The sequence below is a fragment of the Zonotrichia albicollis genome, unplaced genomic scaffold, assembly GCF_047830755.1.
Source record: "Zonotrichia albicollis isolate bZonAlb1 unplaced genomic scaffold, bZonAlb1.hap1 Scaffold_257, whole genome shotgun sequence".
In the NCBI taxonomy this organism is placed as follows: Eukaryota; Metazoa; Chordata; class Aves; order Passeriformes; family Passerellidae; genus Zonotrichia; species Zonotrichia albicollis.
In genome coordinates, this window is record NW_027428429.1 from 5,371,612 (window position 1) to 5,396,969 (window position 25,358).

Sequence of the window (25,358 nt, forward strand, 5' to 3'; positions counted from 1 at the left end):
GGGATTAACAGTGGGGGTAACTTAAAGGTTTAATATTTAACAACGATTTATTAACACAATTACCTTATTATAATTTCAGATTAAGAATAACAGCTCTAATTGCATTAACCTATGAACTTGTTCACAACAGCTGACGCTGCTGCGGCTGAAGCACAAACGCCCTGGGCAGAGGAGCAACACTGCCACCACCGCTGCTCCGGCCCTGAGCCCTTCTCCAGCCCGGACAAGGCACTGGAGCGGGCGGCGGCCGCCCCTCAGCCCTCGGGCCCAGCCCCAGCGGGTGGGGAGCCCTGGGCAGCGCCCTTGCGGCAGCAGGGACCGAGCCCCAGCACTGGGCTCTGGCCTCATGGTTTCACAGGGCCGAGGGGGACACGGGCAGGGCACTCGGTGCCATCGCCCCCAGCCCCAAGGCCCCTTTGGAGCCTGGCCTGGGGCTCGCCCCCACCTCCTCCAAGGCCCTGCTGGGCTCAGGCTGGTGCTCAGCACTGGGTGAGGCTCTTGTGTTTGCCCCAAGCGGGGTTTGTTTTCAGCCCAGGGTGTTGAGGAGCACTCAGGAAATGTCACTGCAAGGGTGGTGTTGATCAGCCTGGTTCTTTCTTTGTGCTTTGCCTTACACCGCTGTTTTGTTTTGTTCTGCTTTTAGAGCCTGCCTGTGAAGAGAAGCCCTAAGCAAGGGATGGAACAGCACAGACTACTGAAAAGATTCCAGCTGGTCTCAGGGCACAGAGAAAGCCAAAGCTTTTTAACTTGGTATTTGGTGGTCCATGTCTGTATAAAAGAATGGTCTAAAATTTCAGCTTTCAAGAAAATGTCCTAGGTTGATGTTTCCTGGGCTGGTGAGAGTCTTTCAAACCCAGCCATCTCCTGACCTCTCTGCTGTTGCAGTTCCACGGACAGAGGCTGTTGTCTCTTACCCCCTCCCATCGGCAGGCTGGTGTTCAGCCATCTCCAGGACAGCAGGGCCCCATCCCACATCACTGTGACCTGGGAAGGCAAAATCCATCACTCCAAATGTTCCCCCTTGCTCCTTCTTGCCAGACATTTGACCCTGGCACAGGGGTTTGCTGCTGGTTTCTGCAGAAAAAGGGAAAACCCTGTGACATTTTGGGGCAGATGGAACCAAGGAAACCCCTGTGACACTGTGGGGCCTGATGAAACCAAGGGTCCTTTGTGACACAGAGGGGCCACATGGAGACAAATATCAATTGTGACAGTCTGAGATCTCATGGAACCCATTGCTCGTTGCGACAATGCAGATCCAAGGAGACCATGGTGTTGCTCATTGTTTATGCAAAGCTTTTGCATTAATCATGGAGTCATGGAGCCTATTGTGACACAGCGGGGCCCCATGGAACCAAAGGGCCATGGTGACACTTGGAACTAAGGATACCACTGTTAAGTACAGAACTTCATGGAACCAAAAGTCCATTGCCACAGAGCAAGGCCTCATGGAACCGTGGAGTGCAAAGGTCTAAAACATTTCCTGCACAGTTCTGCCTTGGGTGAGAGGAATGTTACTGGTGGCAGCTTGGTCTTGGTACACACCTGAGCAGTGTGTCTGTTCTCAGTGGGGAAACTCAGGAGTTTCAGATTGCTTCAAAACACCCCAGAAAAGGAAAACCCCTCTTAGGCTGGGTGCAGCCAGCTCTGCAAGCACAGCAGGGCCCAGGGCAGTGAGAACAGACAGGATGGGTCTGGGCAATGTGGAGCAAGGTTGTCCACACTGGGTCAGAGCTCCAGGCACAGCCTCTGTGAGCAGGCCAGAGCGGCTGAGGAGAGACCCTAGGTCAGTATCAATCACAGAATGCTGCAATTGTCTCTGCTCCAAAGACAGCAGTAATGAAATACCCTTTAAAATAGGAGTGCATTTTTTTAGAAGCTCTTTGAAATATTTCTCCATAACTGGAGTAGGAAACCTAGAAACCTAAGAGAGCCAAGGACACTGCAGCACCTTCAGGCCCAAAAAGTGCAAAAAGCAAATGGAAGAGAGCAGACTGGGAGGATGGGACTTCACAACCTGAAGCTGTAATTGGATAATTAGCCTCAATGTAGAAGTGGACCAAAACTTATAAAAATGTGAAAATGTGTGACACATTGTCCATCTTGGGTGTACCCTCAGCTGGGCTCTTTTACTGCCCCAGGTGTATCCTTTGAAGGCCTTTTAATAAATCCTTACTTTATTCCTGTAACACTGTCCAGCCTCTGCTCCAGGCAGCCTCTCAAGGCATCAAGGCCTGGCTGGCTGGGACACCTGGGGCCACCTGACAGGTCCAGCTGACCCTGGCATGTTGAGGGCTGCTGCTTATCAGCCCCTGGAGCACTGGGGCTCTGGGATCTCCTCCCTGTGGACAGAACTGTCCTTCTTCTCCAGGTGTCCATGGCCAAAATCAGGATTCCTCCTCCAGATTTCCATATATGCAAGGATTGTTCCCAGATGAAATCTGCCAGGACAGACAGATCTGGCCAGCTTGGCCACCCAGGGGCGACCTCTCAACTGCCTTTGAAACACTGGGACCATGTGCTTTTCTTTCTTCTGAGAAAAAGAAACCTTTTACATCCAGGCACAAATGGCCAAAGTTGGGAATCCACCTCCAGAATTCCCTATATCCAGGGATTTCTCCCTGACTAAAGCTTCCAGGAGAGACAGGTCTGGCTGGCCTTGGTTTCTGAAGAGCTGACTCTTATCTGCCTTTGAAACACTGGGGCTCTGTGCTTTCCATCCTAATGAAAAGAACTCTTCTTCCTGTCCAGGTGCCCACAGCCAAAACTGAGATTCCACCTCCAAAATTCCCTATGTCCAAGGATTTCCCCGAGATGAAAGGTGCCAAGAGAGAAAGGTCTGGCTGCCCTTGGCCTCTTGGGAGCTGCCTCTCACATGCTTTTGAAACACTGGGGCTTGGTGCTTTCCTTCCAATGAAAAGGAACTGTCATTCTTGTCATGGTGTCCATGGTCAAAATTGAGATTCAGCCCCACAAAATTCTGTATATACAAGGATTCCTCTGTGACAAAAGCTGCCAGGACAAACAGGTGTGTCTGGCCTGTGGCTCAGATAGCCTCTGCTTCTGCCCCTGAAACAATGGTGTTCCATTATTTCCTTGCTATGGAAAGGAATCATCCTTCTTGTCCAGTTGTCCATGTCCAAAGATGGGATCCTACCTCTAAAATTCTGTACATCTGGGGATTGCTCCCAGAAAAAAATCTGTGAATACAATCAAGTCTGGCTGGCCTTTGGTGACTGCCTCTCATCTGCCCCTGCAACACTGGGACTCAGTTGCTTCCTTCCTGTGGAGACTATTGTGACACTGTGGGAATTCATGGAACCAAAGGGCTGTTGTGATCCTGTGGGACACCATGGATCCGTGGAGAGCATTGTGGCTTTGCAAGGCCTCATGAAATCATGGAGACCATTGTGACACTGTGGGGCCCTGGGGAACCAAATGGCCGCTGTGACCCTGCAGGGCCTCATGGAAGCACAGGGCCATTGTGACACTGCAGGGCCTCACGGAACCAAGGGGACATGGAACAGATCTGGCTGGTTTGGCCTCCCAGGGGCCACCTGAAAGGTCCAGCTGATCTTGAAATGTTGAGGGCTGCCTCTTATCAGCTCCTGGATCACTGAGGCTCCATGCTTTCCTTCCTAAGGAAAGAACTGCTTCTTTTTTCAGACACCCATGGACAAAATTGGTACTCCCCCCTGAAAAATTTCCTGTAGGCAAGGGAAAGGTACCCAGAAAAAACCTGCCAGCTCTGCCTGGCCTTGGCCTCTGGTGATCACATCTCATCTACCTCAGAAGAACCAGGGCTCTGTGCCTTCCTTCCAATGGAAAAAACTGGCCTCCCGGGGCCATGGCGGAAACTGGAATTTGGCTGACAAAATTCCGTCTATCCCAGGATTGCTCCCAGACAAAGCCTGGAATTGACAGACACCTCAGCCTGGCCTTTGGCACTTGTGATATATTTTTAGACTATGAGCAGAATGTTTTCATCTGAAAGCACCTTGGAGAGGGCTCAAAGATCTCCCAGACTGGGGTTTGCAGGCCTAAAGAACATAACCAATATATGGAGGATGATGTGCCTGGTCTGAGTTGTGAAGAGACTGAGGACAGAACAGAACAGGAGTGGCCTGGCAGGGTTTAAAAAGTGCATTCAGAAATGGTGGAGCTTTTTCTCCATAGTGGGAAAGAGCCAGATAGAGAAGTTATACCACAAATGGAGCTGGGGAGGCCCAGACTGGACATAAAGAAAAATAAATTTTGCTCCCAGACAGGGCTGTGGTGCAGAACATCCCCCAGAATGAGCTTTGAGCAGCCCAAGGCTTTGTGTAGGCAGGCAGAGGCAGGGAGGAGGCAGAGCTGGCAGCAAAGGAAGGGCCCAGCCAGGTGGGGCAGCCAGGGGATGCCGACAGCCTGCAGGGACAGAGGCACAGGGCAGGGACACCGTGGGACAGCCTGGGCTGCACAGGGCACAGGGATGGGCAGCAGCTGCAAGACAGCCCTGCCAGAGCCACCTTGGGCAGCACTTTGGCCATGGCTGCTGGGCTTGGGCCTGAGGCCACGAGGGGACAAGTGACCCTTGCAGGCCTGGGGCCTCATTGCCTCCTTGTCCCAGCTCAGCAGCCTGGCAGGGGCCGCACCATGCTCCTATCCTTGACATTGCACATCCCCACATGCCAGTGGCCATCCCAGCAAGAGCCCTGAGCAAGGACGGAGGGACAGGATCTGCCTGGCCAAGGGCTGGGGCTCAGGCCTTGGCCCTTTGCATTCCTGAAACACATCCAGGTGTGCTCAGCACCAGAGATACCTTTGCCTTGCTTGTCCCCAGCTGTCATCACTGCTTCCAGTGTTCTGCTCCAACTGGAACCTGGGGACACATTGTCAGTCTTGTGCCTCACAGGGATCAATTTAAAGTACAAGAATCTTCAGTGTTTCAATATCACTCTGAGTTCTTGAAAAAATTTTTTAGCCCTCTCTGAGGGCCTGAGCCTGATGCAAAGAGCACCAAAGCCCCAGAGGGTCATTAAAGTCCCTGTGCTGTGTCTGTGCTGCTGAGCTGGGCTGGGCTCCTGGCCCAGAGGCAGCTCCTGGCAAGGGCAGTGCTGCAGAGAGACAGCTCTGGCCAGGAGCAGCTCCTGAGCACAGCCCAGCAGGGCTGGGGCACTGCCAGGGCCCCTCAGGGACACCAGCAGGGCACAGACAGAGCTCACAGGAGCTCAGCACTGGCAGGGGCTGTGGGATGTCCCAGAGGGGGCTGTGTCACAGCAGCACGTCTGGAACTGTGTCATAGAGGAACAGAGCAGCTGGGATGTCAGCAAGGGGCTGTGTGACAGCACAGAGTGGGCTGTGAGATCATAGTATGACTGTGTGACATAAAGAGTGGGCTTTGAGGTCAAAGTGCGTGCTGTGACATTACAGAGTGGCAGTATGACATCACAGAGAGGCTTTTGTGACATCACTGAGAGGGTTGTGACATGACAAAGTTGGCTGTGACATCACAGAGTAGGGTGTGAGGCCATAGAGGAGATCCTACCATTATGGAGGGTGTCTCTGTGAAGTCAGAGAGTGGGTTGTGACATCACTGGGTAGCTGTGTAAAATCATAGAACAGGCTGTGACATCACAGAACAGACAGTGACATCACATTGTGATTTTTTGACATCAGCGTCTTCTGTGTCATCACAGGATGCTGTGTGATATCACAGGGGCTGTGTGACATCACAGGGGCTGTGTGAGGTCACTGGGGAGGTCACTGGGGAGGTCACTCTGCCCCAGCCCCCCTCACAGTTCCCCCCAGAGCAGTCCAACCCTGCTCGTGCACAGTGGGGTCCCCTGTCCCCCCAGGTCCCCCTGCCCCCGGCCCCGCAGCCTCCCCCAGAGGATGTTCCATGAGATCGACCCCAGAGCCTGACACGGGGACGGGGGGACGGGGCCCTGGGGGTGGCACAGGGGGACAGGGACCCCCCGGCAGCGTCCCCGTGTCCCCCAGGGCCAGAGCCTGGGCCAGGGCTCCTTCACCCTGGTACAAACGACGGCTTGAGAGCGCTGAAAAAATCCCCTGCAAGGGATCAGCAAAACCAGGTTTAATATTAAGGGACAGCAGTACAAAGTTCCTTGGCAAGAGTCACTCTGCTCCTGACTGGGCACTTCAGGCACACCAAGGAAACAAAGCAACAACAAAACCAAACCAAATCCAGGCAATCAAACCAGAAATGAACCAAGAACTGTCCCTGTGTGTGTGTGTAACACAAGGACAGTGAGGGCAAGGGATAAAAGCAATATGGCCTAAAAGCTTAACAGAGCTCAAACTTAGCAGGACTTAACATAACCTTGACTGATACTTTAAACTTGACAATTTAACAAAAGAACAGTACTTAACACTATTTAACCTAACTTATAATCTATGACTTAGCAATTTAAGAGGAATTACATTTAACAGTATTTAACTTAGCTAATAACTTAAACTTAACAACTGGGCAAAAGAACAACTCTTACAGTATTTAACTTCACTTAGACCTTGTGACTTAACCTTACCTACACGCCTGACTGACTCAGCTATCCAAGGCACTCAAACCCCTCAGAGAGCAGCATTTCTGCCATGTTTCCCCAGCACAGGCACTCCTGTGTGCACACAGACACAAAGAGTCAGTGCAAGGCACCTGTGAGCAATTCCCCTGAGGGCAGGGAAATGCTCACTGTGCATCCTTTGGCATCTCCCCAGCGGGTGAAGGGTTGAGCCTGGAGGAGTGGGGGGATCGGCCCAGGCTCCGTCGCTGTTCAGGATCCCCGAGTGCAGCAAACGGGAGAGTTCCCGGCTGGGAGAGGCCCCACTCAGAGGGAGTCGCTGGCCCAGGAGTGTCACTCTAGGACACAAAAGAACACAAGCTCACATCGTTGCTCTCATGGTGAAGAAAAAAGGGGAAGTTTATTTTCTGACTCCAGCATGTATAGTTTTCCAAAAGTGACAGTGGATTGGAGGGTCACAGTCCCACCTCTCCAATGATACTGGACAAACCAACCGTCCATCAACTGTCTCCTCCTCCATAAAGGATTGCAAAACAATGAGTTATTTACAGAAAGTGTGTGAGAAAGTTCACTACAAGAATGTCAACATCAGAAGGCTTAGAAAATCTTTAAAAACCAGGGCGACATCTCACCCTTTTCCGTTTAAAAAAGAAAAAAAAGTAAACGAGCAATATGAAAAAAGAGAACATTAACACTGTTCGGCGTCCACTTGCGGAGGTATCGTCAGAGTGATCACTCTCATCATCTGCATCTGAGTCATCACTCACCGATTCACCCGCTTGATGTCTTTCAGGTTGTTCACGATTTCCATCTTGCCCGTTGGCCAGATTCTGTCGCAGGTCAGGGCAAACACACTTCAAAGGTACCCAGCGTACGTCAGTGTGTGTGGATACAAAAGCATACCAGCGCCCCGAAGCGATAAGGTCATAGGGACCTTTCCACTGTTTGGTGACTAAATTCTGTACCCAAACCTTCGCTTGAGGCAGATGTGCCTCGTCCGCAGCCTGCAACGAGAGATGGTGATTCAAAATGACAGGATGATTTGAGTTCTGCGGCACAGTGAGATGACTGATTGTGCACAAAGCTTTTGCCAACTGACTTTGCAGGGTTTCACCCTGCATTCCTCATTTTTGTTTTTGAAGAACCCGCTCCAGAGTACCATGAGCTCATTCTACAATAGCTTGACCAGTCGGAGAATGAGGGATACCAAACTTGTGCAAGATACCCCAAAACTGCAGGATCTGCCGCACCTTTAGCAAAGTGTAAGCAGGCCCATTGTTGGTTTTCACAGCAGAAGGTATGCCCAGAACGGCAAAGGCCTGCCTCCAGTGGGCAAGGACATCACGGGCCTTCTCCCCAGTGTGAGCCGAAGCCCACATCGCAGAGGAGAACATGTCCACCATGACATGCACATACTTGAACCGGCCAAACTCGGCAATCTGGGTGACATCGGTCTGCCAAAGCTCCAAGGCTTGAAGGGCTCTGGGATTTACCCCTGCCGGCAAAGGTGGAGCAAGTGCATGGCAGTAATCACATGACTCAACAATGTCACAAGCCTCAGTTGGCATCAGCTGAAACTGCTTCTGCAGGGTATGTGCGTTTTGGTGGAAAAAACCATGGGATGCCTTGGCCTGCGCGAGTGTATCAGGCTGAGGTGCTACCCATGCTGGGTTAGCCAACTTGTCAGCCCTCGCTTTACCTTCCACTATAAAGCCTGGCAAACTGGTGTGACTCCTCACATGCAGAACATAAAATGGATGAACCCGGGCCTGAATGGCACACCACAAGGTCTTCAGTAAATGAAACAAGGCAGGATTACTGACCTCCTTCAAAACGGAATGACCCAAACTCTGTGCGGTATTGGCCACATAGGCGGAATCCGTGACCAAGTTGAAAGGTTCCTGGGAAAATTTGTCAAATGCCAAGACAGCAGCCCTCAGCTACAACAAATTGCGCTGACCCATCCTCATGACCTTCCAGAACCTGCCACTCAGATCTATCGCTCAAGGTAATGATGGCCTTTCTTGTTTTCCCTGAACCGTCAGTGAAGACAGTGGGTCTTTGCACGGGTTCCTGGCTATTTTTGGGCCGCAAAGAGATTTGTGTAAATTTTGCCATATGCAGTAGCCTATGGCTGGGCAGATGATAAATTACCTGCCCTGAAAAGTTTTCCAGAGCACTCTGCAGAGACACACTGTTTGCAAAGCTCCAGTCAAAATCCTCCCGTTGCACCGGGAGTATGATCTTTGCAGAATTTGCACCCATCAATAGCAAACACCGCTGACGACATTTGATTATCAAGAGAGCAATCAGCTCAAACGATGCAGTTGCCATTCTCTGCCGCTGATGGGGCAGGAAAACACATTCCAAAATGTGCAAGGAATCGAACCATTTGTCACTCCAGTGGCCAATGATGCCCATGGGATGCGAATCTGAAGTGGTGATGAACACAGTGACATCAACGGAGGGATCAATGCCATGAACTTAACAAGCCAAAACAGCTTGCTGGACCACCTCCAGCGCCTTACGCGCCTCAGGAGTCAGTGTGCGAGGCGACTTTAGATCAGAGTCTCCTTTCAACAAATCATACAGAGGAGACAGCTGTGCGTCGGTTAGCCCCAAGTATGGACCTAACCAAGTGATGACACCTACCAACTTCTGAGCATCATTCAGTGTCTTCACAGAATGCACAAATTGCACCTTCTGGTGACGGATCATCCATTCCAGAATTTTGATCCCCAAGTACTTCCAAGGTGGTTGTTGTTGAACCTTTTCTGGAGCCACCTGCAGTTCATGAGCATGCAAAGCATCGAGCAACTGAGACTGAATCCTCAGCAGCTCATCCTGGGTGGACGCAGCCACCAAAATGTCATCCATATAATGATACAGACATGCATCAGGAAACTGCTTGCGAACTCCAGACAAGGAAGGAGAATTCTGCATGCTCTGGGGCACAGTCCTTCATTGATATCTCTGTGCGGGCTCAGCCTCGTTAATCGCTGGCACTGAGAAGGCAAACTTCGGTCTGTCATCGGGATGCAAAGGAACTGTAAAGAAACAGTCCTTCAGATCCACAATGAGGACCGGCCAGTCTGCCGGAAGCATGGTAGGTGATGGCATGCCCACCTGCAATGTTCCCATGCTTTCTATCACAGCATTACCCTTCAGAGGTCTTGCAACAACCTGCATTTCACAGATTTCTTTTTGATGCAAAAGATAGGAGTATTCCAGGGACTGGAAGAAGGCTCCAGATGACCCTAGTCCAACTTCTTCTGCACCAGATTCCGAAGGGCTTCCAATTTATCTTGAGGGAGGGGCCACTGCTTCTCCCAAACAGATTTGTCCACCGGCAACCAGACATGAGGCGTAGGACACTCTGCGCCCTTCATTGCAGTGGCCCACATCAAAAATTCATCCTGTTGCTCACCCCACAGACAGACAGAGCATCCCTCCCCCAGATGTTGGCAGAAATAACATGAGGCCTAACACAGGCCGTCTGTCCCTCTGGGTTCGTGACCAGCACGGGCCGCTGGGTCACGTAGCATTGCGCCGTCCCTCCCAGGCCCGCGACAGACGTCCCCACTGGATCCAGGGACCACTCTGGGGGCCAGGTGGCAAGAGAGAGGACTGTGACATCAGCATCACTGTCGAGAAGCCCATGGAGGTGGATTTCCGATTGTGTCGCACCAGGAAAAGACAGGGTACACAGCATCTCAGGATGGCCCTTGGTAAGGACAGCAGTCCAGAGAACTTGAGGCGGCCCAGTGGATCCAAAGCCACCAGCTCTGTGGGAATCCATAAAGTTAGAGGGTTTTTAGGAAGTGGTTAAAAAAGAGTATTTAGGCCTCAGGATGTGGCCCGAAGTTCTGTTACAGCAGAAAAGTTTCCCAAGCAAGCAGAAAAGTTTCCCAAGCAGTAGACGTGACAAATAACAATAGGACTTTGTAGATTTGGCTTTAGGATGGCAACAAGTTTATTTAATGTATATCTTTAGAAGGTTACTGTGAATAGAGCTCTGTTCTTTGTCTTTTATGAACCAGTCTTTGTTTTAACTACTATTACGTATGTTTTATAAGATTGGATGGAAAGCTTGTCAATATGTCTTGTTTTGGTGTGATTGGTTGAAATCTAAACTGAGATGGTTTTATGTCATTCCGTTTTACCCCACCTTCGGGGGCATTTTCCATTAGGCCAGCATGCTGTTAACATCTAACAATGTTCTGAGGCTGATGTACTAATAAATAAAAAAAGGCTGGTCTGAATTTGTCCAGTGTGGTCCATATTTGGACTTTTTGCCGCGGCAAGTGGGTTCCTCTCTTAAGACGTGGGTTCCTGACACCACTGGACTTATAACTGCCCTGGTGCCCCGACAAGCTCTACGTGACCGGTCAGCTATCCTGCGAAAAGAGGACTTAAAAGGCACAAGTTGAGCAAGTTGTGTCCCTTTCGGGATTGTGACGGGGGAGTGGGTGTGTAGACCATGGCACAAATCTGCCCTGTGAAATCTGCATCAATGAGCCCCAGGTGCACAATGATGCCCTGAAGGGTGGCACTAGATCTCCCCATCAGGAGAGCATTCATGCCCTCGCCCAAGGGATCAAAGGCATCCACGGGAACCTTGTGTGTTTTACAAGATTCTAAGACAACTGTTGCTGCGGTGCAGACATCCATACCTGCTGATCCATGGGTGCTGGCTGCAAGCCTGCAAAGGAGACCTCTATCAGCTCCAGGGTCTGGAGAGAAGCTTGTGTCTGCACATGCCCCTCCTGCTGCGCGCTCCACTTCACATTTCCCGAGCCTGGTAAAGCCTGGCCATAAACATGAACAGTTGTCTTGCAGATATTGGACGTGTGATTCAGCCTACCACACCTTCCCCCACTTCTTGCTGGCCTGCGCAGTACCCTGCTGTGGCCCGCCCTGCGGTGCCACCCAGACTGGCTGCACAGCGGCAGCCACGGCAGCCAACTTCTGACCCGAGGGGATGATGTCCGCACAGGCCTCCACCATCTGGGAGACAGTAGGAAAACCAGGCAGAGCCGCTATGACCCTCCTACAAGCATCATTGCAATTACACCTCACAAGGTCTGCAATCACAATCCTCTTTGCCACAGGATCAGGCACCTGCCTCTCCACAGATGCAGTCAGCCTTGCTGCAAATGCCATGAAAGACTCATCAAATCAACCCCCTGGATGATGGTCACAAACTGTCCGATTTCCGGCTGTTTGGATGGCCTGGAAAGGCCCGGGGTGGCCTTGGGGCAGCCCGCATTTCAAAGGAACAGAAGAGGCTTCAGTTCTTTTCTCGGTCTCGGTGTTTATTAATTGTTTATCTAAAGGATTTTCTCTCGGCCCGACAGAGGTCTGCTCAGCAGCCAGCCATGAGCACACTCCCCTGCCCTCCGGGCGGTTACCTATCTTTATACCCAAAGTTACGTGTACAATATTTATCATTTTTCCCCAATACCTTTCACCCTTATTGCCCAGTGCACTTTTAGTAATGACCAATCCCAAAGTGCCACCATCACCACAGAAGATGGAGGAGAAGAAGAAGAAGAAGGACAGGACACGCCCCAATTCCTCCATCTTACTTCTCTAAACCCCCTGTACAGAAATCCTAAACCCTGTGTTTCACTCTCTAATTAACTAATCCCTTCACCATTCACTCCGGTGAAATCCTCCTATCCTCATACAAGTGTCATCTCCTGTGTAGGATCAAAGTCCAGCCACCAGACACTTCTGGCAACATTCCAGGACTCCCAAGCCCCCCAAGGGTGGTCTCGGTGACTCAGCACCTCAGTCCTGAGGTGCTGAGATCCCACAACAAACGGCTGCCTCGGAGCAGCCATTTCCAGGATCCAAACAATCGCTGCAAAGCCCAACGTGTGGCACTGGTCAAGCACAAGGGGATTGAATCCAGCCTGCCCCTTAACATTGGCATAAAGCCCCGTGCCCAACAGCATGTCAGCGACAACCCCACACCTGGGGTCCTGCGGTGCCAGCACAGCATTCTGCTCCACCGCTTGGGCCACCAAATGAGCCCACTTGGTCTCAAAACCATCAAACGGCACAGGGTCAAAAAGAGAGCACGCCACATGATAAAGGTCATGAGGCCTCAGCATGTCTGTAGCAACCCTCCGGAGAGTCTGCATAACCTCAGCAGACCCCAAACCATGCTGAGCAAACGCATCACGGACTTCCTTCTCCAGCTTATATGAGAAGGGTTGACGGGTGTTATGAGTAACACCCTTGAGCACAGGGAAAGGCTGGGGACCTTCTGACAAAGCCACAGCACCTGCCGTGTCCCGGCTCTTGGGCCCCACAGGGACAAGAGCAGATGATTGACTGGGAGCCAGGTCAACACCACTCGCCCCTGCGCCCCCTGCAGCACCGGCAGAGCCAGAGGAGCCCACTCCATGACCCTGCAGATGCCGCAAGGAAGTAGGCTGACACATCTTGTCAGTCCAAGTATTGGCTTCTCGCCAAAAACACCCGGGGTTCCTCGGACACACAGTCATCTGGCATGTGGGAAGCATCCACAAATTTGATGAGGGGCCACAGCCGCGGGAACCCACCAGCCTCCCGCCGGCGGTGTCAGCATTCACGCTAAAGGTAAATACTTCAGTGCCCTGTCGTGCCGCAGCCCTGGCAGGGGGCGCCTTGGCGGGCACAGGTGCCGGCACGGCCTGCAAACCCAGTGTGGGCTGGGACGATGTGACCATGGTCACAAGGGTTTTCAGGATGAGAGAGAGACAAGAATGTTGACTCCATGATCAGAAGGCTTGATTTATTATTTTATTATATATATACTACATTGTAACTATACTAAAAAGAAATAGAAAGGAAAAGGTTTCTCAGAAGGCTAAGCTAAAAATAGAATCTAAAAGAATGAATAACAAAGATCTGTGTCTCGTCAGAGAGCAAGAGCAGCTCTGCCGTGAGTGGTCAGTAAATCCAAACATCCACAGGAGACCAATCATGGATCCACCTGTTGCATTCCACAGCAGCAGACAACCATTGTTTACACTTTGTTGCTGAAACTTCTCAGCTTCAGCAGGAAAAATCCTAATGAAAGGATTTCAATGAAAAGATGTCTTCAACAGGACGAGACCAATGCGGGGCCCTGTCCCTGACATGGAGGAAGGGAGGGGTGCCGAGAGAGGTGCAGCCAGTGGAGCCGCATCACTGCAGAGCGGCACAAGGGAGCCTGGCACAGCCAAATCCACCCCGGGGGAACCATTGCCATCCCCCGAGTTGGACCCATCCCCCAGCACATTGTCCCAGGGCATGGGGGGGAGGGCTCCACATCACACAGAAACTCAAACTCCCCCTCGTCCACGTCGGAGACAGAAGGGCTGCCCTGGGAACTCCGAGGGGTACAAGAACCAGACCCCTACCAAAGCTCCTCACACTTTTTCCACTGCACCAGCAGTGATCCCAAGTCTACACTACAATCATCAAAGAGGGCCTGCATGAGGCGGACCCCCACGAGAGACCACTCCTCCTTGGAGAACGCCTTCACAGAGACCGAAAAGAGCCCTTGCTCTCTGACCAACAGGAATAACCTCTCAAAACCATCCCAGGAAACGGAAATCTGTTTCCACTCCAGGACCCCTCTCCAGAGATCCAAATTGAGGGAATCCTCCTCGAAACCCACAGATGTTGCCATCACCACCAGAACAGCAGGCAAAGCACCAAAGAGAGGGGGACAATAAAACCTCACCGGCAATCCGGACTCTGTGTCTCAGCCTAGGCTGCAGTACACCTCGGAATTCACCAGATGTCACTCGAGGCCACGAAAGAACAGAAGCGCACACCACTGTTCTCAAGGTGAAGGAAAAAAGGGAAGTTTATTTTCTGACTCCAACATTTATAGTTTACCAAAAGTGACAGCGGATTGGAAGGTGACAGTGCCACCTCTCCAATGACACTGGTCAAACCAACAGCCCATCAACTCTCTCCTCCTCCACAAAGGAATGCAAAACAATGAATTATTTACATAAAGTGTGTGAGAAAGTTCACTACAAGAATGTTGTCCTGGGTTGACCATATGATGCTTTTATCCCCAATTGTCTCATTCTGTTTATGTTGAATAATAAGTTTTGCACCTTTAAGAGTGTTCCAGAGAGTGAAAGAGAGGAGAGAAGAAGCGTGCAGTTTGTTTTCAGACACTGTACTCCACTCCTCCACATTCCTGCTCCTGACTGTGTTGTCTGCAGACAGACAGCAGGACAGAGCTCTTCTTTTGCTTTTTTAGTTAGTGTTAGCTAGCTGAGGCAGAAAATTCCCTAGACTGTGGGTTTTTTTCCCTTTTCTTTAGACCTCTTGAAACCTGCTCTGGACTGAACACCCAGGAGAGCACCGGCAGCTGCAGCTGTGGCCCACCGGGCCGGGCCTGGCCTGCGACAATTCCAGCACTGGAGGGACTGATCAGCGACTGAGTGAGCTGCAACCCTGGGATGGCATTTTCTCAGTTTGTCATCTCTTTTAGAGTAGCAAGGAGTCTCATTGTTTGATATTGTTTTGATTTTATTGTTTAATAAACAGGTTTTTTTCCACCTTTCTCCAAATAAGTATTTTTCCTCCTGGGACCAGTTGGGGGGAGGGGCCAATTAGATCTTTTTTTTCCCACCAGAGCTCCTTTAGAAGATTCTTCCCCAAATTTGCTCTAAACCTAGACAAATACAGCTATTGGTGCTAAATGTGGGGGTAGAAAAAAGCTCTATTAGTTGTGTGTTTGTTGTTGTTAAAGCAGTTAGTAGCCATGCTGCTTAAATCCATGATGTCTCTAAGGGTGAAAGCTTTCGTGTGGCTCTGGGCTCTAGACCTTTTTGAGGTTGCAATACCTTTCTGGTCACTAGGATTATTGTCCTTAACAAGTAATTTTTACGGTAGAGGGGTACGGATTGGAATAGCTGTGTGTTGGCTTTTGTGATAATGATTTACAGGGCGTTTACAAAGATACTGGAGTCTGTTTACGACATGTATGGTTTATGGTTTCTTCATCCTACCCTGCATCCCAGTTCCAGTAGTATGTTTTGGGAATTTATTAGCAATTGCACCCAATTTGTTAGAGGAGGAGCAGGGAATGAGGCTTTCCAGCCTTTCCTTTCCTTCTCCTTTGAATCTGTTATGTCACTTTTTGAGAATGTTCAGTTTCCTCTGAATGCTAAAGAGACCATCTTTCTGGTATTTAATCTGGTAAGTTTCCTCTACATGGTCTGCAGCTTCTCTAGAATGAGGGCTGAGATATCCAGAGGAGCTGGTGAAACCCCTGACCCAGAAGCAGATGCAGGCGTGGAAAATCCTAAAAATACTGAGTGGTGTGGAGAATGGGAAAATATAGGCCAAATCCTGAAGGAATTTTCTGATTCTGTAGACTGGGATTTTCCATGGGAACAAATTCAGAACCCAGCTGAGGTGGGGAAATACCTAAGAGAAGTGCCATGACGATTCTAATGAGAAAAGGCTCATTGCAATAAGCTGGGCCCTGGCCTATGCTTATCACACTATGTTAGATAGTGTAGGGCAGCAGACAGAGGCAGGGGGGCAGGGAGATAAATCAGCTATCCCAGTCACTCAAGCTGTAGCCAACAGCCCAGGCTTGAAGCCAGCAGCCAGACCAGATAGTGAGCCTAAGCCAGCATCGAAATTTATGGCTGTTGCTACCAGTACTAGAAGTGGGAAACACACAGAAAAAACTAATCGACCAGTGGATGATGATGATGATGGTGATACAGGAGAAGAAACCTCGATGCCTCCTGACATAAAATCAGGAGTCCAAGCAGCAGGTGCAAGATCAGACGCAAATACTGAGTCATTCCCTGAAGGACCGTCGTGGTCTAAGGAAGGATTACACCCAACGACCTGATGAATCCATAATTAGTTGGCTGGTCCATCTCTGGGATGCTGCAGGCGAGGCTAGAATTCTGGACGTCACTGAAGCCAGGCATTTGGGATCCCTGTCACAGGATCCTGTCATCGACCAAGGAATGATGAGCAGGGCTAACTCTCACAGCTTCTGGGAACGGGTCCTAAGAAGTGTAGCAGAACGATACCTGTGCGCAGACGATCTCTATATGCAGTGAAAACCCAGTGAAAAACCATAGAACAAGGGATTCAACGCTTGAGGGAAATGGCAGTAGCTGAGATTGTCTTCTCAGATGATGGAAACTCTGTAAATCCAGACTTGGTCCCATGCACAGCTGTCATGTGGAGAAAACTTGTACGACTTGGGCCACGAGAATATGCTTCTGCTTTAGCAATAATGAAGCAGGATGATGGTGAGGAGACTGTGCTGGATATGGCAAAGAAGCTCCAAGCATATGCAGACACTGTGAATGGCCCAAAACATGCCAGAATCGCAGTGGTGGAAACATGTCTGCAAAAATTAGAAGACAAGATGGAGGAGGGTCACAAGAAACTGAGGGAGGAGATTAAAGAGAGCTTTCTCCAAATCTCAGCATTACAGATCAGAGGTTCTGGTACCCAATGCAGACGTTTCCCAGATGGCGAGAGAAGGTACACCCCATGAGCTGAGCTGTGGTTCTACCTGCATGATTGTGGAGAAGACATGGTGAGATGGCATGGAAAACCTACCGCTGCTCTGGCACAACAGGTGCCTGAACTGAAGACTCAGAGAGGAAGTTCCAAAAGAGAAGCAGCTCCAGTGGCCAGTAGCCGAACTGTCACATATGATGATAATGACAATATTTTTGATCCCCTTAAGGACCCTCCAAGACATATGCTCAGGGAAAGAAGGATAACCAGGCTTAGAGGGGTCCTGCCTATAGCCAGGTAGAGGCTGGGGAAAACCGTGTTTTTTGGACTGTGTGGATTCGTTGGCCTGGCACATCTGAACCGCAAGTATACAAAGCTTTGGTTGACACTGGTGCACAATGCACATTAATCCCATCGAGACATGTGGGGACAGAGTCTGTTTCTATTGCTGGTGTGACAGGGGGATCACAGGATTTTACTTTGGTGGAAGCTGAGGTGAGCCTGACTGGAAATGAGTGGAAGAAACACTCTATTGTGACTGGCCCAGAGGCCCCATGTATTTTGGGCATAGACTACCTTCAAAGTGGGTATTTCAAAGACCCAAAGGGACTCAGATGGGCATTTGGAATAGCTGCTGTAGAGACAGAGGGTGTCAAGTAGTTGAACAGCTTGCCTGGACTGTCAGAAAGCCCATCTGCAGTAGGTCTCCTGAAGGTGGAAGAGCAATGAGTGCCAATTGCCACCTCAACAGTGCACTGCCGACAATACTGAACAAATCGAGATGCTGTTACCCCATCCACAAAAAGATCCAAGAGTTACAAAATGATCCAAGAGCTGGAGAGCCAAGGGGTGGTGTGGTGGTTTGACCAGGAAGAAGTGGGAATTCTGGGATGCTGTGGTCAAACCAATGGGTGTTCGGAGTTTGATACTGACACCTGGTGTAGCCAGTGGGGTTTGGACACACCTCCGAGAATACACAGGGGTTAAAAGCAGGGCTCTGGCCCTGGAAGGCTCTCTTGGGACGTCGCGGCGAAGAGGTCAGATCTCCCCCCCCGTCCAGCCGCTGCTGCTGGGCGGGGGAGGGGCAGCCACGTGGTAGGCCCTGGGCCTGGACAGAGATGGGAGGTGAGGAGGCCTTCGAGGATGGAAGGGTGGAAGACCCCAGGGAGTCAGCCCTCGGGCAGCCATTCCCCCCCCCCCCCCCCCCAGGAGGGAGAGAGTGAGAGCCGGCGACACCGAATGTGATAGCAGCTGGCCCAGGAGGAGAAGGGGGGGCAAGAGTGCCCGGCCGGAACGGCAGCGTGTGGGCAGCATGTGTGGGAGTGCCGCAGCTCCGGGACAGAGACTGAAAGTTTTAACCCCTTTCTTTCATGATTGGGGCCTTGCAAAAAATGCTAATCCTCCTCAAAGCTGAATAAGAAGGGAGATAAGAGATGAGATGAGACAAGGACCTGGCCCGAAGAACGTGGAGATGATTGAATGGGGAGAGATGATTTGGAGTGGCCTTTCGGCTGGACTTTTCTTGTGGCCATGGACTCAGTTGTTCCTGTGACACAGAGACTGCACTTAGGGGGAAGCAGTGGCTCAGAACCAGGAGGGTTCATGGTGAGGACCCCCTGGCCCCAGGGGGTTGGAAAAATATGGGGGGGACAGATGTCCCACAGCAGAGACTGTGCCTTTTTGGAGTGAGACAAGGCATCCTTGAAAGACAACCCTAAAAGCAGCTCTGATCCATGCGCGGTGGTGAGAGCACTGGGCATGGAAGGAAGATGTCACAAGCGGCAAAAGGACTTTTTTTCCGGGCGGTGCCGAAGTGACAGGGAAGCACACGAGGTTTCAGTGTGTTTCCAGGGGAAGCCTATGGAACAAGAAGGACTCCTTTCCTCTTCATGAACTGCAGTTTGAGTATACTAAAGTGTGGTGCCAAGGCTGGGCAGTTGGTGATTTGGGAGAATGTATCGGACTGAGAAAGTCAGGTAGTGGGGAGGAGGAAAGTGGTTTTTTTGTAAGGTCTTCAATTTTTTTTCTTTTCCTTATAGTTTTTCCCTATTTTCCTGTAGTTTAGGTAATAAAGTGTTCTTTATGTTTAAGTTAAAGCCTGTTTTGCTTATTCCTGGTCACATCTCACAGCAGACACCAGGGTGAGGGCATTTTCATGGGGGGCACTGGCTCTGTGCCAGGCTCAAACCATGGTGGTCAAACCACCACAGGTGGTCAGCAAGACCCACTCACCCTTCAACAGTCCTATTTGGCCTGTGCATAAATCTGAAGGAGAATGGAGATTGACTGTAGACTATCGAGCATTGGATGAAGTGACCCCACCCCTGAGTGCTGCTGTGCCGGACATACTGGAACTCCAGTATGAGCTGGAGTCCAAGGCAGCAAAGTGCTTTGCCACCATTGACATTGCTAACACATTTTTCTCCATTCCTTTGGCAGCAGAATGCAGGCCTCAGTTTGCTTTCACCTGGAGGGGAGTGCAGTATACCTGGAACCGATTGCCCCAGGGGTGGAAGCACAGCCCCACCATCTGCCATGGACTGATCCAGGCTGCACTGGAAAAGGGTGAGACTCCAGAGCACCTGCAGTACATCGATGACATCATTGTGTGGGGGAACACAGCAATGGAAGTATTTGAGAAAGGAGAGAGGATCATCAGGATTCTGCTAGAAGCCAGCTTTGCTATCAAGAAGAGCAAAGTCAAGGGACGTGCCTGAGAGATCCAGTTTCTGGGAGTGAAGTGGCAAGACGGACGGCATCAGATTCCCACAGAGGTCATCAACAAAATCACCGCAATGTCTCCACCAACCAGCAAGAAGGAAATGCAAGCTTTCCTGGGTGCCATAGGTTTTGGAGAATGCATATTCCCGAATAAAGTAAGATTGTGAGCCCTCTTTACCTGCAAGAAGAACGAGTTCCACTGGGGTTCTGAACAGCAACAAGCCTTTGCCCAGATCAAGCAGGAGATCACTCATGTGATTGCCCTTGGCCCAGTCAGGACAGGACCAGAGGTGAAGAATGTGCTCTACTCTGCAGCCGGGAACCATGGCTTGTCCTGGAGCCTTTGGTAGAAGGTGCCTGGGAAGACTCAAGGCCGACCACTGGGATTTTGGAGTCAAAGCTACAGAGGCTCTGAAGCCAAGTACACTCCCACAGAGAAGGAAATCTTGGAGTCCAGGCTACCTCAGAGGTGATTGGTACAGAAGCGCAACTCCCCTGGCACCCCAACTGCCGGTGCTGGGGTGGATGTTTAAAGGAAAGGTTCCCACTACTGACCACACCACTGACGCTACATGGAGTAAATGGATTGCTCTTGTTACACAGCGCGCCCCTATTGGAAACCTGAATCGCCCTGGGATTTTGGAGATAATTACAAACTGGCCGGAAGGTGAGAACTTTGTTCTCGCTAATGAAGAGGAACAAGAACCAGTGACACGGGCTGAAGAGGCTCCTCCATACAACCAATTGCCCCCAGAGGAAACAGGCTACGGTCTTTTCACTGACGGTTCCTGTGGCATCGTAGGGATGAACCGGAAGTGGAAAGCAGCCGTATGGAGCCCCACAGACACGCTGCACAAGCTACCGAAGGAGAAGGTGGATCAAGCCAACTTGCTGAACTCAAAGCTGTTCAACTGGCCCTGGACATTGCTGAGAGAGAGAAGTGGCCAAGGCTCTACCTCATCCTCTGATTCATGGATGGTAGCCAATGCTCTGTGGGGATGGCTGGAGAGGTGGAAAAAGGCTAAATGGCAGCATAGAGGAAAACCAATTTGGGCTGCTGATGAGTGGAAAGACATTGCTACCAGAGTAGGGAGGCTACCTGTGAAGGTCCGCCATGTAGATGCCCATGTCCCCAAGAGCAGAGCCAATGAGGAACACCAAAACAATGAGCAAGTAGACCAAGCTGCAAAGATAGAGGTGTCGAAGATAGACTTAGATTGGCAATGTAAGAGGGAGTTTTTCCTAGCTCAATGGGCCCATAATGCCTCAGGCCATCAGGGCAGAGATGCCACCTATAAGTGGGCACGAGACCGAGGGGTGGATCTAAACATGGACAGTATTTCACAGGTTATCCATGACTGTGAGACGTGTGCTGCCATCAAGCAGGCCAAGCGAGTGAAGCCCCTCTGGTATGGTGGGCAGTGGTCCAAGTACAAGCATGGGGAGGCCTGGCAGATTGACTACATCACACTGCCCCAGACACACCAAGGCAAGAGCCATGCGCTGACCATGGTGGAAACCGCCGCTGGATGGTTGGAGACCCACCCTGTGCCTCATGCCACTGCCCCTAACACCATCCTGGGCCTGGAAAAGCAAATCCTGTTGAGACATGGTGTGGGAGGATCGTCGTCCATTTGTCCCAGGTGTCCACAGGGTTGGGTTTTTTACCTAGGTACAGGCAGTCATTTGGTGACAGGGGAACTCCCACCAGGCATGTTGAGAGCAGATCCTCTACGCTTCCCATGGCCATGCAAAGATTGTCTGGCTTTAATGACTTTGCCAAAGTGACCCAGATGTTTTGTTTTGGCTGAGGGATGATCCAGCCAGTGGTCACTTGGATACAGATGAGGGCGCTGATAAAGACGATGGCAATGGTGGCACTGGCACTGCTGCAGGGTGCCCTGGAGGGTATCGCAGGAAGAATCATGCTTCTTCTTTCCATAGAAAGGAGAAAGCTAAGGTAGTTTTCACTTGTGGATGGTAAAAGCACACATTAGTTGACTTATTTTAAGACATTCTTAAATATTCTTAAGTTCTCCCTATAGCTCTTACCAACTCCTCCCAGTCACTCCCTTCACTTTCTTAAGGAAAGTTTGAGGGAGGGGAAAAAGGAGTAGTTTCAAGAGGGGAAGGAGGGAGGGGTAGGGATAAAGGGTCACTGGCAGAGGGATGGAAAAGGGAGGGGTGTGTCTGCATTTGAGATTGACATGGACGTTATCAATGGGATATATCTATGTGTGATGAGTGTCCTTGCCAAAATGTTTGGATATGTGAATTTCTTTTTTCTTCATCTCCAAGAGAAAGCTGCTTCTTTGGCATGGTGGGAGAGGGAACTGACTTCCTGTTCATTCGAGGAGTCATCTTCAGATCTGTGGTCTATGTAGGGACTGATAAATCTTCTGGGAATCCACCGGGGTCCTGTATCTGTAGAAACACAAGCATATTCTGTCCCCCACATAATGAGAGGGTATGGCCCTTCAACAATTTTAGATTCATGATTCTGATCAAGTACTGGAGGTCTTTCTTTGAGGTGTGTGTACGTGTTGTTATGAAAGTGCTTTAAGACAGGGGGGTTTGGTTCATTTTTGAGAGCAATTCTTGAAATATATATGATATTAGAATTAATGAAATTCAAATAATGTAAAGTACTTTGCACAGTCTCTCTTGTATAGAGAGAGCCGGGGGCTATGTACAAACCACAAACTGGGACAGGACTGCTGTGGAACGTGCCTTGAGCTGTTTTATTTTTCAGCGTCAGTCTCATTACATGGTTGTGACAATGGGAAGATGCTAGCAGTTCACATCCCAAGCAGCAGACCAAGAACTTATTAGTACAACTTACTTTATTAATTTTTTGACCAATCACACAAAGCAAAAGCATATTGACAGCAGTTCTATCCAACCACTATAAGCACAAGTACCTTTCGTTAAAACAATGCTTGCCTATTTCGAATACAATACCTGCTTGTAAGCCTTAAAACACAATGCACAGAGCTCCATTATTAAGCTTCAAACTTCCTAATATCTTGTTAGAAAAACTTTTCTGTATCTTAGGGAGTTATTCTAGACAAGCGTTAATACACAGGCCATTGTTCTATTTGTTCTTACTTTTCTACTTTTTGCATAATTTTTCTGCTGACCTATCTCATGGCTACTGCTTAGCTCTGCTCACAATTCTGCTGTCTCTGAGGCCTGCCTTTTGCAGCTTCCCCAAAACTCTCTGATTTTGTGGATTCCCACATTGAACACAAGTTCAGCTATTTTAAATCATATGCTCACTGATGTAGATAGTATTAGACATGGCACACTGCAAAATAGATCTGCTATAGATTTTTTGCTGTTAGCACATGAGCACAGGTGTGAGGATTTTGAAGGAATGTATTGGCTGAATGTCTCTGGCCAGTCTGCATCCATTCACAGGAACTGAAAAAACTACAAGATAACATGAAAAAATTGACCCTGAATGACTGGGGCTTGGATGAACGGTTTGAGGGATGAGGAATAACTGGATAGTTGAAAGACAAAATAAAGACAGCTTTGTTATTACTAGAAGTCATTCTTATATTGCTTTGTATTATTCCATGCCTAAGGAAATTTGTGACCCGCTTGGTAGAAAATACAGCGAAAAGGGTTTGGCTGGTGCAAGAAGAAGAAGGGGGAGTTGTAGCAATGTATCTGAACAACTTATGCCATGCTGTGCACCAGCCATACCACTAGTAGTTGTTCTTATCAGAGTCCTCTGGAATTCACCAAGGTTACTAAGACATAAACTGTGCTAAATGAAGAAAAAGAGGCTGAGAAACAGAATACCAAGACCTCAAGAACTCGATAATAGAGGACTGAGAACCACCTGAACTGCAACCAATCACATACTCTGAGAAGTGCGTGCAGAACACAAGGACAACACAGAGGCACCAATGAAGAAGAGCGTGATCAGCGTGTGCAGTAGGGTTAGAATGTATAAATAAGTGCACAATGTAAACAATCAATGGCTTCTGTTTAATCATATTGGTTAGATATACGGGAGTCCTGTTTTCCCACAATGGGTGCCTGGGAAAGAGGGATGGTTTTCCATAGAATGGAAAGCACTGAGGCAGGAGCAGGAGACAAGTGACCCTTGCAGGCCTCATTGCCTCCTTGTCCCCGCTCAGCAGCCTGGCAGGGGCTGCCCATGCTCCTGCCCTTGCCATTGCACATCCCCACATGCCAGTGCCCATCCCAGCAAGAGCCCTGAGCAAGGAGGGAGGGACAGGATCTGCCTGGCCAGGGGCTGGGGCTCAGGCCTTGGCCCTTGGCATTCCTGAAACACATCCAGCTTTGCTCAGCACCAGAGAAACCTTTGCCTTGTTTGTCCCCAGCTGTCATCGCTGCCTCCAGTGTTCTGCTCTAACTGGAATCTGGAGACATTTTCTGAGTTGTGTTCCTCAGTGGGACCCATTAAAACTTCAAGAAACTTTGGAGTTTCAATTTAATTTTGAGTTCTTGAGAAGTTTTTTGAGCACTCTCTCACAGACTGAGTCTTATGTAAACAACACCAAAGCCCCAAGAGGCTCATTAAAGTCCTTGTGGTGTGTCTGTGCTGCTGAGCTTCAAAGGAACAGCTCTTCCCAGGACCAGCTCCTCTCCCAGCCCAGCAGGGCTGAGGGCTCTGCCTGCAGGCACTGAGGGGACAGGAGCCAGGCAGAGACAGGCTGAAGGCAATCAGGATTGGGAAGACTGAGCTGAGACTTCACTTGGGGAAAGATCTTCACAGCCCTGTGCATGGTGAGTGTGTGGGTGCAGGGCAATGTCCCCTGTGCTCCTGGAGGGATCTCCTGAAGCCAGCACACCCCACAGCCTGGGGGATGTGTCAGGAGGACTCTCCCAGTTTCTCTGTCGCACAGGAGGAGCAGGAGGAGGATGTGCTGCAGAGCGGGGCTGCCCTGGGCACCGTCAGAGGGACAGGGCAGGACAGCTCCTGCTGCCAGGGACGGCTGCAGGGCCTGAGCTGGGGCTGCAGCCAGAGCTGCCCAGGGCTGTCCTGCAGAGCAGCTCCTGCAGCCCTCGGGGCTCTTGACCAGCCCAGGGCATGTGCCACCTGCAAGGGGCAGCTCTCAGCCTGCCTGGCAGCTCCCCATGGACGCTGCAGGGGAGAAGTTGGAGGTGGAAGGAGCCACCCCCATCAGGGCAGATTCCTCCTGCTGTGGAGATGGTGCTGCATGGCCAGAGCTGCTCTCAGCTTTCTCCTGAAGGGAAGGGAAAGGGGCTGTCAGCTTTGGCTGTGTCACTGAGACTTCTGCACTGTCACCCTGGGCATCAGCAGATGTGCTTTAGATCTCCCTCAGAAAGTGCCTCCTCAGCCTCCCCTCCCTACAGACAGCAGCAGCAGCACCTTGGTTTGAAGCATCTCTGTTTGTCTGCCCTGCCTTAAGGCCCTGGTGCCAGGGAGATGCCCCTGGGCAGTGCCCTGTGCTGGGAGGGGTCTGCAGGGCAGAGCTGAGCCCCCAGGGCTGGGCTGGGATCGGGCAGCACTGGCAGTGACAAGGCTTGGATAGAGAGAAACAGCTCCCAGTAGGCACAACTCCAGGCAGCAGAGTACCAGACCAACCCTTGGCATCCCTCCATGTCTAGCTGCACAGGGAA

The 25,358-nt window shown here is 50.5% G+C and overlaps 1 long non-coding RNA gene across 1 annotated transcript in view; it reads left to right on the top strand.

Moving 5' to 3' along the window:
* LOC141727935 (uncharacterized) overlaps window positions 1–4,897 on the top strand; it is a 77,778-nt gene extending 72,881 nt beyond the window's left edge. Inside the window, exon 3 of the long non-coding RNA XR_012578712.1 lies at window positions 644–4,897. This is a non-coding gene — a long non-coding RNA (uncharacterized LOC141727935). The remainder of the gene's footprint in view (window positions 1–643) is intronic.
* Window positions 4,898–25,358: the final 20,461 nt, after the last annotated feature.